Genomic DNA, 11,335 nt, shown 5'->3' on the forward strand with positions numbered 1-11,335 from the left:
ATGAATATATTTCCTCAAGAGCGGTGGACTGCTTGGCAACCAAGTTCTTCAACTAAACAGATGTGTGGTATCAGGCCCTCCTCAGATGTGACAGCAACCTGACCAAAGTTCTGACACACAGCTTGGACTTAGACATTCAGAAAGTGTATGCTGAGAGCTGGCTTTCCGGGGAGGTGGAGTTAATTAACCTTCAAGCAACTTCTACTGGCCAAAGAAAGGACAAAGTGTCACTGCTGTCTCCTAACAACCTTGCCCAGCCCTCTCCAGCCCCGTTACACTCCCTCCTTCCTGACTGGCCGAAGTCCCAGGAGTCATTCAGGAATAGAGGGTGTAGGAAGGGGAGTAATGACAGAGAAATAAGAAATACCGCCCCCCCAAAAAAAGAAATACCCAAACACCTGTTTGCCTTGGGCTGCCCCCTTACGTGGCTCATGTACATAATTTGGTCTTGTGTAAACAAGGAAGTCTTGATGATTTAGAAAATGATTCTTAGAGTATAAGGACTACTCTTTATTCTATTCCTGCCCCTCCCCCCTTCTCCCAACCCCGGATAATACTGTTACAGTTGGATAAAGCCGGTGCCCTTCACATCAGCGCTCCATAATGCATCTGGCCCTGGGGTTGGTGGACGAGATTCAGGGCTAGCTGAAAGACCTGTGTGCTGATCTGTCCCACCAACAAGGTGACCTTCATATGGTAAAGGCTGCCGTTTCACTCCAGCTTCCCAAGTATTATACAGATTTTTTTCTTTCATTTTTTGAGACAGGGTTTCTCTGTGCAGCCTTGGCTGGCTGTCCTGGACTTATTTTGTAGACCAGGCTGGCCTCGAACTCACAGAGATCTTCCTGCCTCTGCCTCCCCAAATGCTGGGATTAAAGATGTATGCCACCACCGCCCGGCCAAAAATATCTTTATAAAGCCGGGTGTAGTGTGGCATGCCAGTAATCCCTGTCTCGGAAAAAAATAAACAAACTCAGAGATCCACCTGCCTGTGCCTCGCAAACGCAGGGATTAAAGGACTGTGCCACTATGCCTGGTCTGGGAACTTGTCTGAGAGAGAGAGAGAGAGAGAGAGAGAGAGAGAGAGAGAGAGAGAGAGAGAGAGAGAAGTGAAATTGAGAGACCCTGTCTGGAAAAAACAAAAAACAAAAACAAAAAAAAATCAAAAAAAAAAAAAAGAAAATGTCTTTTTCCCCCCCCAGTCTAGTATCTGCTCAGGAAAGCCATGGAGCATTTAGCATTAATTTTCATGCTGTTTTAGTTCTCATTTGGCCTGGAGCAGTTTATTCTCCACGGCCTTGGCATTTTGGAAAACACAGGAGTTCAGTATACGCTGTCGAGAATGCTAGTCCATTTAAGATTCTCTGACATTTTCTCTTCTTGTTTTGTTTGTTTTTTCTTTTTCTTTTTCTTTTGTTTTGTTTTGTTTTGTTTTGTTTTGTTTTTCGAGACAGGGTTTCTCTGTGTAACCTTGGCCATCCTGGACTCACTTTGTAGACCAGGCTGGCCTCGAACTCACAGCGATCCACCTGCCTCTTTGTTTGTTTTTTCAAGACAGGGTTTCTCTGTGTAGCCTTGCTGTCCTGGACTCATTTTGTAGACCAGGCTGGCCTTGAACTCACAGCCATCTGCCTGCCTCTGCCTCCCAAGTGCTGGGATTAAAGGTATGCACCTACACACCCGGTCTCACTTTATTTTTCTTGTATAAAATCCCCTTTGTGGTAGCCACAGCTGGAGCCTGGGTTCTCTGAACAGAGACTCTGGTGTGGGGTTTCACAGGATGATCAGTGAATTTCTGATAAGGAGACTCGGTGAACACAGTCTCTTTCCAGAGGTCGAGTGTCAGGTAACTAGCTGTAGGTCTTGGAGATAACATTAAAGGTGGCCTTGGCAAAGTTGTCCAGAGTGGCAGTACAGCGTCCTGGTTGATGTGCAGCAGTCATCAATACTGGCCACCATCAGTAGCTTCTTGGGCACAGGAGCAGAGACAATACCAGTGCCTCTGGGGGCAGAGATGAGACCACCAAAACAGAACCACAGCGGCCTGTCACCTTGCATGGAACAGTGTGTGGCTTGCCAATCTTGTTCCCCCAGTAGCCTCTCCGCACAGGGAGGATGGAAAGCTTGGCCAAGATGATGACCTCTCGGATAGCAGTGGCTATAACCTTGCAGCACTTAACACCAAGACCAACATGAACATTGTAGTCCCCAATAGTAACAAAAGCCTTGAACCTGGTTCGCTGGCCAGCCTGGTGTCTGCTTCTGCACTGGCATGACCTTGAAAACCTCATCCTTTAGGGATGCGCCCAGGAAAAAGTCAATAATCTCAGATTTCTTAATGGGCTGGGAGAACAGATAAATCTCTTCTAAGGACTTGATCTTCATGTCCTTAACCAGGCGGCCCAGCTTGGTGACAGGGATCCACTCCTTGTCGTCGGCTTTACCTCCAGGAGCCCAGGGGCCTCAACCATGGCCCCTAAAACCACTGCAGAGTCACCAGCAGAAGCTGCTGTGGCCTCCTAATGCTGGGCCCCAGGTCCTCCGGGTCCTCTGGCTGCACAGGTGTCATCCGCTATTTGCTGTTTTTCCGAGGAAGCTCTTTGACATTTTCGAATGAAGTGATTTAGATTATGTTATGATGTATGGGATGACACAGAACAGCCGCAAGGACCCATGCTTATTGAATTGTCCCATTACTTGTGAGGTGATTTTTTTTTTTCAAAACAAATGTAATTATTTTATTACAAATAAAATCTGAGCTGGGCGTAGTGGCACTCCCATATAATCTCAGCACTAGGCAGGCAAAGGTGGGAGGACCTCAGTGAGTTCAAGGCCAGCCTGGTCTACAAAGCGAGTCTAGGACAGCCAGGGATGTTACACAGAGAAAGCCTCTCTCGAAAAACCTTTAACAAAACAAAACGACAACAAACAACATCCAAGGGAACAGTGCATAAGATTTGAAATAGAGCCAGGCGCAGTGGTGCACACCTTTAACACTACACACCTTGGGAGGCGGAGGCAGGGGAATCTCTGTGAGTTCGAGGCCAGCTTGGTCTACAAAGTGAGTCCAGGACAGTCTAGGCTACACAGAGAAACCCTGTCTTGAAACAAATAAACAAACAAAGAGTTGAAATAGTACTGTGGTTAGAGTAAGTAAATAATGGTCAAATTAAATTCCAGCTCATTTTTGTTCGGGTTTTTTTGTTTTGTTTTGGTTTGTTTTTTCGAGACAGGGTCTCTCTGTGTAGCCTTGGCTGTCCTGGACTCATTCTGTAGACCAGGCTGGCCTCGAACTCACAGTGATCCACCTGCTTCTGCCTCTCAAGTGCTGAGATCAAAGGCGTGCGCCACCACCGCCCGGCTTCCAGCTCATTTTTAAAAAGATTTTATTTAATGTATATGAGTGCTTTGTCTGCATGTACAAGTATATGCCAGAAGAGGGCATCAGATTATGCTACAAATGGTTGTGAGCCACTATATTGCTACTGAGACTCGAACTCAGAACCTCTGGAAGAGTAGCCAGTGCGTTTAAGATTTATTTATTTATTACATAGACAGTGTTTTGCCTGCACACCAGAAGAGGGCACTAGATCTCATTCTAGATGGTTGTGAGCCACCATGTGGTTGCTGGGAATTGAGCTCAGGGTCTCTGTAAGAACAGTGCTCTTAACCACTGAGCCATCACCCCAACCTTCACTTGTTGTTGTTGTTTTAATTTATTCACTTTACATCCTAGTGGTAGCCCCACCCCTCCTCTCCTCAGCCCCACCCTCCCTCCCTCTCTCCTATCCCTCCTCCCCTATTCCTCAGAGAAGGCGAGGCCCCCTTCCCATCCACCCCAGCTTATAAAGTCCTATCAGGACTCAGCATGCCCTCTTCCCCTGTGGTCTGGCAATGCAATCCCAGAAAGGGGAAGTGGTTGAAAAGCTGGCCGCAGAGTCCATGTCAGAAACAGCTCCTGCTCCCCTTGCTAGAGAGAGGACCCACACGAAGCCTGAGCTGCCCATCAGCTACGTCTCTGTAGGAGGACTAGGTCCAGTCCATGTACTGTCCTCCGTTGGTGCATCAAGCCCCAGCAAGCCACGCTGGGCCCTGGTGAGTCGGCCCCTGTTGGTCTTCTTGTGGAGCTCCTTCTACCCTTCCTCTCACTTCTCCACAGGACTCTCTATGCACCACCCAAGGTTTGGCTGCGCAGTCTCAGCATCTGTTTTTGAACTGCTGCTGTGTGGATCTGAGGACCACTCTGCTAGGCTCCTGTCTGCGAGCATAGCAGAGCATCATGAGTAGTGTCGGGGCTTGGCTCTCTCTCACGGGGTGGGTGGGTCTTGGGTTGAGCTAGTCACTGCGAGGTGATCTTGAATGACCAGAGTTCTCCACCAGGTCCTTTCATCATAAGACTTCCGTTTTCTTCTGTAATTGGAGGTCAAATGTGGGGAGAGAATTCTGAGACCACGAAAAAGATTCTGTTCATCTTCAATCACTGGTTTTTGCATCAATAAAGGATTGATTTTGTTGTTTTGAGATAAGTTTGCTCTGTAACCCATAATGGCTTCTTCACAGTTGTGGTAATTGCTTTTTTTCTTTTTGGCTTTTCGAATAGGGTTTCTCAGTGTCCTTGGCTATTCTGGACTCGCTGGCCTCCAACTCATGGCTATCTGCCTGCCTCTGCCCCTCAAGTACTGGGATTAAAGGTGTGCACCACCATGCCAGGCTCCAGTTGTGCTGACTCTTGCCTTAGCTTCTAGTGCTAGGATTAAGCACATGAGGCATTATGCCTGACTGCCTGCTCATGATGCTTACCTGAATCAATAATTAACTGTTGTCTTAGTGTTTCTATTGCTGTGAAGAAACACCAAGACCATGGCAACTTTTATTTATTTAGTTTGGTTTTTCAAGACAGGTTTCTCAAGCCGGGTGTGGTGGCGCACGCCTTTAATCTCAGCACTCGGGAGGCAAAGGTAGGCGGATCGCTGTGAGTTCGAGGTCAGCCTGGTCTACAAAGTGAGTCCAGGACAGCCAAGGCTATACAGAGAAACCCTGTCTCGAAAAACCAAAAAAAAAAAAAAAAAAAGGACGGGTTTCTCTGTGTAGCCTTGTCTGTCCTGGACTCACTTTGTAGACCAGGCTGGCCTCGAACTCACAACGACCTGCCTGCCTCTGCCTCCCGAGTGCTGGGATCAAAGGCGTGCGCCACCACTCCCGGCCATGACCACTCTTATAAAGGAAAACACTTCATTGGGTCTGGTTTAATTTCAGAGATTTAGTCCATTATCGTCATGGCAGGAAGCATGGCAGCAAGCATGGCAGCATGCAGGTAGAAATGGTGCTGGGAAAGGAGCTGAGAGCTCTACATCTGCATCTGCAAGCAGCAGGAGGAAACTGTGTACCACTGAGCCCCAGTTTGAGCATCTGAGACCTCAGAACCCACTCCCTAGTGCCTTCTGTGTGCCGGGGGTTTAAAGGCGTACACCACCATGCTCGGCTTTCCAGCCCATTCCTGGCTTACTTCATTTCTTGGGTCAGCTGCTTCTCTAAGAAATCCTGGGAACCTAGAACCAAAACCCGAGCTTGCCATAACCTTTTTAAAAAAAAGATTTATTTATTTTTTATTTATTGCATATGAGTGCTTTATCTGCAGAAGAGGGTATCAGATTACATTATAGGTGGTTGTGAGCCACCATGTGGTTGCTGGGAATTGAACTCAGGACCCCTGGAAGAGCAGGTGGCACTCTTAACCACTGAGCCATCTCTCCAGCCCAACCATAACCTTTTTTATTTTTATTTATTATTATTATTATTATTATTATTATTATTATTATTATTATTATTTTGGTTTTTCGAGACACGGTCTCTCTGTGTAGCCTTGGCTGTCCTAGACTCACTTTGTAGACCAGACTGGCCTCGAACTCACAGCGATCCGCCTGCCTCTGCCTCCCGAGTGCTGGGATTACAGGCATGCGCCACCACACCCGGCTCATAACCTTTTTTAAAAAAGACAAAATGCAATTAGTTTTAAGGTGTTTTGTTTTGTTTTGTTTGAGGCGCTTTCTTGCATGAATCCCACGTTAGCCTCAAACTCATTCATGGCAATCCTTTTTGCCTCCTGAGTGCTGAGATTACAGATTCACACTATTGGATCCACTCAGGCCCACCATTCCAGATTGAGAGAAACTGTTTGCTTGGGAAGTGGTTTACATACTGCACATCTATAAGATGAACCCTACAGTGGAAGGAGGAACAGGGGGCTGGAGAGATGGCTCTGAGGTGAAGAGTATATGCTGCTTTTACAAAAAACCTTGAATTTGATTCCCAGCACCCACTTGGTTCACCAGTGTCTTTAAAACCAGCTCCAGGGCCTCCAATGCCCTCCTCCAGCCTCTGCGGGCACCTACCTCCACTGCCTATAAATCCCCACACGGAAACACATATGCATTTGATCTTAAAAAATAAAAATATGAGCTAGAGAGATGGCTCAGTGGTTAAGAGCACCGCCTGCTCTTCCAGAGGTCCTGAGTTCAATTCCCAGCAACCACATGGTGGTTCACAGCCATCTATGTGATCTGATGCCCTCTTCTGGCCTATAGGTGTACATGCAGGCAGAGCACTGTATACATAATAATGAATAAATAAATAAATCTTTAAAAAAATAAAAATATATCCTACAAGGTTTGGTTTTTGCCCATCAGAAGACTCCCAGCACATGTACAGAATGTGTTCCATAAATACTGTCTGATGATTAACAGGCACACTTCAGAGGTATTTGAGCTATCATTCTGAGTCTAAATTGAAAGGTCACCACAAAGCAGGGACAGGCTCCGCATTCTTTTGTTGTAGACACTTATCACATTACTGACTCAGCTTAAAATAGATTTCATTGCCCTTCCGGTTTACTGATATTGGATTAGAACCAGACTAAAAAGTGATTTGTTGCTGGGTTTGGTGGCGAACGCCTTTAATCGCAGCACTAGGGAAGCAGAGGCAGGTGGATTGCTGAGTTCGAGGTGAGCCTGGTCTACAAAGCAAGTCCAGGACAGCCAAGGCTAACACAGAGAAACCCTGCCTTGAAACACCAAAAAACAACAACAAAATGGTAATTTGTTAGTGTCCCCTTTTTATCTAAAATGTGTCTGTAACCGAGAAAACACACACACACACACACACACACACACACACACACACACACACACACACACACACACACACACACACACACACACACACACACACACCGTAGCTGTCAAAGAAAAATCTGCAGTAGCTGGTTCACTCCTTCCACCTTGTGGGTTCTGGGCATCAAACTCAGGCATCAAGCTGGGGGTGGGGGGCACCTTTACCCACTGAGCCATCTCTCCAGTCCCTGTGCTCCTTTTTCAAGGCTCTGTGTTTTCTAGATGTTCTAAGTGGTTAGAAACTGAATTTCATAGCTGCGACTGCTGTTTACCATGACAGCACCAACCTCTTTATAGTCTGAGGCTCCTCTCCTGCCCACTGTCAAGTTCTATGAAGCCAGCATCTTCCCTTTGAGCCTCCGGCGGCAGCAGCAGGGGTGGTGGTGTGGTCTGCAGTTACTGTCAGCAAGTGTAGCCTCTGACTTTGTCCAGGTTCTCCAGAGTCTGTCTGTTTTTCTTTTCTTTTTCTTTTTTTGGTTTTTCAAGACAGGGTTTCTCTGTGTAGCCTTGGCTGTCCTGGACTCGCTTTGTAGACCAGGCTGGCCTCGAACTCACAGTGATCCGCCTGCCTTTGCCTCCCGAGTGCTGGGATTAATGGCGTGCACCACCACGCCCGGCCCTGTCTCTGTTTTTCAAGACAGAGTTTCTTTTGAGTAGCCCTGGCTGGCCTTGAACTCACAGCGATCCGCCTGCCTCTGCCTCCCGAGTGCTGGGATTAGAGGCGTGCGCCACCACGCCTGGCATGGTTTTTCTAATGACATAAGATTGACATTTTTCTTGAGAAGCCTATGAGATAATATGCCTACGCTCTCACCATCCTGATCTCTGTGTAGCCCAGGTAGCCAGCCTCCTAGTTAATGACTTGAGTATCTGCCTTTCTTCTTTTTAAAAGGACAACGTATGTCCTAGCTCAGTGACATAACTAGATTCTAGGTTAGTGATACAACTAACCGAATTCTAACTTCAAAACAGGGTTGTTGGCTGCTAGGGACATTCTCACCCAAAGTTCTGGCTTTAATGCAGTAAGTGGGAAACTTGTGGCAATGGAGAGACTGAATATAGGCCTGGTGTGTGTATCCTTTAGGCGCCTCCTCACTCATCCACCTGTGTTCCACTTAACAATTTGATTAATGAATTTGACAACCAAAACAAAAACAGGACAATTTGAGACGACAGATTATTAAAGCCACTGGCATTAAAAAAAATTTTTTTAAGTGGTGGGTACACTCATGACTTCTTATATAGTTCTCATTTTTATTGCTAATTTCATTATTTGGGTACATCCACGATTCATCACCCACGTAAAAAGTAACTGGTGAATATGCATCAGGGAGTACATATCTCCTCTTCAAGCAGCCTTAACTCCTGCTCAACAATCCAACCAGGGCCGTTGGATCATACCGGTGCATTAACCAGAGCCAGATACTGCACCTATGTAGATGTCCTGTGTGTCGTACTGGCCCTAACTTCTGCCCTGCCAACAACTGTTGGCTCTATCCTCCACAACAAGACGTCAGCCCTAGTGTGAGCCCAGCCATGGAACAGTTAGGCCTGCCAGAGTTCTCCATAATCTAAGCGCACCACTGTCTTGGGCAAATGGACACCCGCAAACCATACTGATTTCCATGCCCTGTGCTAGGTGAGGACAGGAAGGTAGGTCAGCTCAGCAGGCCCTCCCATGACGTTACTCCTGGGCTTGTCTAATTTCCAGTGCCACCCATTTATTACCACGCTATTTTCCTTTCGACTTTTTGAAATAGGGCTTCACTATGTATGTCCTTGCTATGGAGGTAGACCAGGCTCTTCCTCCCGAGTGCTGTGATTAAAGGCCCGCATGACCATACGTGGCATCACTCCGTGCTGTTTTCTATTATTCATACCGTTCCTTCAGATCTTTGCTCCACTCCCACTAACTCTTTGGAAATCTCAACTTGGGTCCTATTAATTCCAGCCTTTTCATACCCCTGATCCCTTTTTGTCCTCAAATACACCATAAAAAGGTCACTCACAAAAGACTTTATAAGAAAGTATATAGGAAAGAAACAAGGACATCCATTTTGTGGGCGCTGGCAATTTACCAAACTGGGAACATTTTTGTTCCTTGGTTTGATTTCTTTTCAAGACAGGCTTTCTGTGCATAGCCCTGGCTGTCCTGGAACTTGGTGTGTAGACCAGGCTGTCCTGCCTCCCTGGGATTAAAGGAAGAGCCACTGGCTGGAGAGGTAGCTCAGTGGTTAAGAGCACTGACTGTTCTTCCAGAGGTCCTGAGCTCAATTCCCAACAACCACATGGTGGCTCCCAAGCATCTATAATGAGATCTGATGCCCTCTTCTGGCCTGCAGTTATACATGCAAGCAGAGCACTGTATACACAACAATAAATAAATCTTAAAAAAAAAACAAAAAACAAAAACAAAAAACAAACCAAGGGGCTGGAGAGATGGCTCAGAGGGTTAGATCACTATCTGCTCTTCCAGAGGTCCTGAGTTCAATTCCCAGCAACCACATGTTGGCTCACAACCATCTGTAATGTGATCTGGTGCTCTCTTCTGGTATGCATAAAGACACATAAATAAATAAATCTTAAAAAAAAAAATGAAAAAAGAAAAACAAAAACCAAAAAACCAAACTCTGAACTATCATTTCTGCCAAATTTCCTCTGCATAGAATGGTTATTTTCCTCTTAAAATGCCCTTGATTGTGCTCTCAGCTTCTGCCATCGCCCCACCGAATGGATTTTTTTGTTTTTGTTTTTTGAGACAGGGTTTCTCTGTGTAGCCTTGGCTGTCCTAGACTCGCTCTGTAGACCAGGCCGGCCTTGAACTCACAGCGCTCCACCTGCTTCTGCCTCCTGAGGCTGGGATCAAAGGCGTGCGCCACCACGCCCGGCCTAAATGGAATCTTTTAAAAAACCTGAGTCCAGCACACAGAAGGCAGAGGCAGGAGGATCTAGCAACTCCATGGTGGCTCAAAACCATCTATAGTGAGATCCGGTGCCCTCTGTACATGCAGACAGAACACTGATATAAATGAAATAAATCTTTAAAAAAAAAGTTAAAAAAAAAAAAAAAGCCAGGCATGGTGGCACACATCTTTAATCCCAGCACTCAGGAGGCAGAGGCAGGTGGATTGCTGTGAGTTCAAGGCCAGCCTGGTCTAAAAGTGAGTCCAAGACAGCCAAGGGTACACAGTGAAACCTTGTCTCGAAAGAACAAAACAAAAAAATCCCAAAATGAAAAATGCCTTCTCCACAGAACTATCACATATGAAGGGCATAGGACAGCGCTCAGCACATAGATAAGAACACAGGCCGGGTGCGGTGGCAGTGGCAGGCAGATGTCTGAGTCCAGGACAGCCAGGGTTACACAGAGAAACCTTGTCTTGAATACCACCTCACCCAAAAGAAAGAATACAAACAGTACACCAAGATTCATGAATTTAAATATCACCACCAGTGCGGGACACACAGAGGACAAAGACAACAACAGCACCTCAGCTCCCACACACAGGCTATGACGGATTCCAGTTACACTGTGGCTTAGTCTCCAGCAGCAACAACAATCCTGAAGACTACAGTTAAGACAGTAAACATGAGCCAGGTGTGACTGTGCACTGCTTTCATGGGCACTTAGGACGCAGGTCTCTGCCCGGCAGGGGCTACATTGTGAGTTCCTACCTCAAATGAAAAACAAAAAACAAAACAGGGGGCTGGAGAGATGGCTCAGAGGTTAAGAGCACTGCCTGCTCTTCCTAAAGAACCCAGGTTCGATTCCCAGCACCCACATGGCAGCTTACAACTGTCTGTAACTCCAAGATCTGACACCCTCACACCAATGTAAATTAATTAAAATTAAATAAAATATTAAAAACAAAACAAAACAAAAAGAGAGAGGCAGGGACCATAACCAAGGAGGTATGGTTGGGAAGGAAACTCATACTGGAGAAAAGTCACTGTTTACACAGAGGGACAAGGAGGGAGGTTGCGAATGCCATTCTCCAATGACGACACAGGACAGATGAGGACCCAAGCACTACAGTAATTAGAAAGCTGGAACAGAATAAAATGAGAAGTAAAGCTTCATCTATAAATGGATACCACATGAGGAATGCTATATAGAAATTTAAAAGTTTACGTTATCTGAAAATCATTTATTACAACAACAAAAC

Source organism: Acomys minous (assembly GCF_964271855.1).
Source record: "Acomys minous genome assembly, chromosome: 9".
Taxonomy (NCBI): Eukaryota; Metazoa; Chordata; class Mammalia; order Rodentia; family Muridae; genus Acomys; species Acomys minous.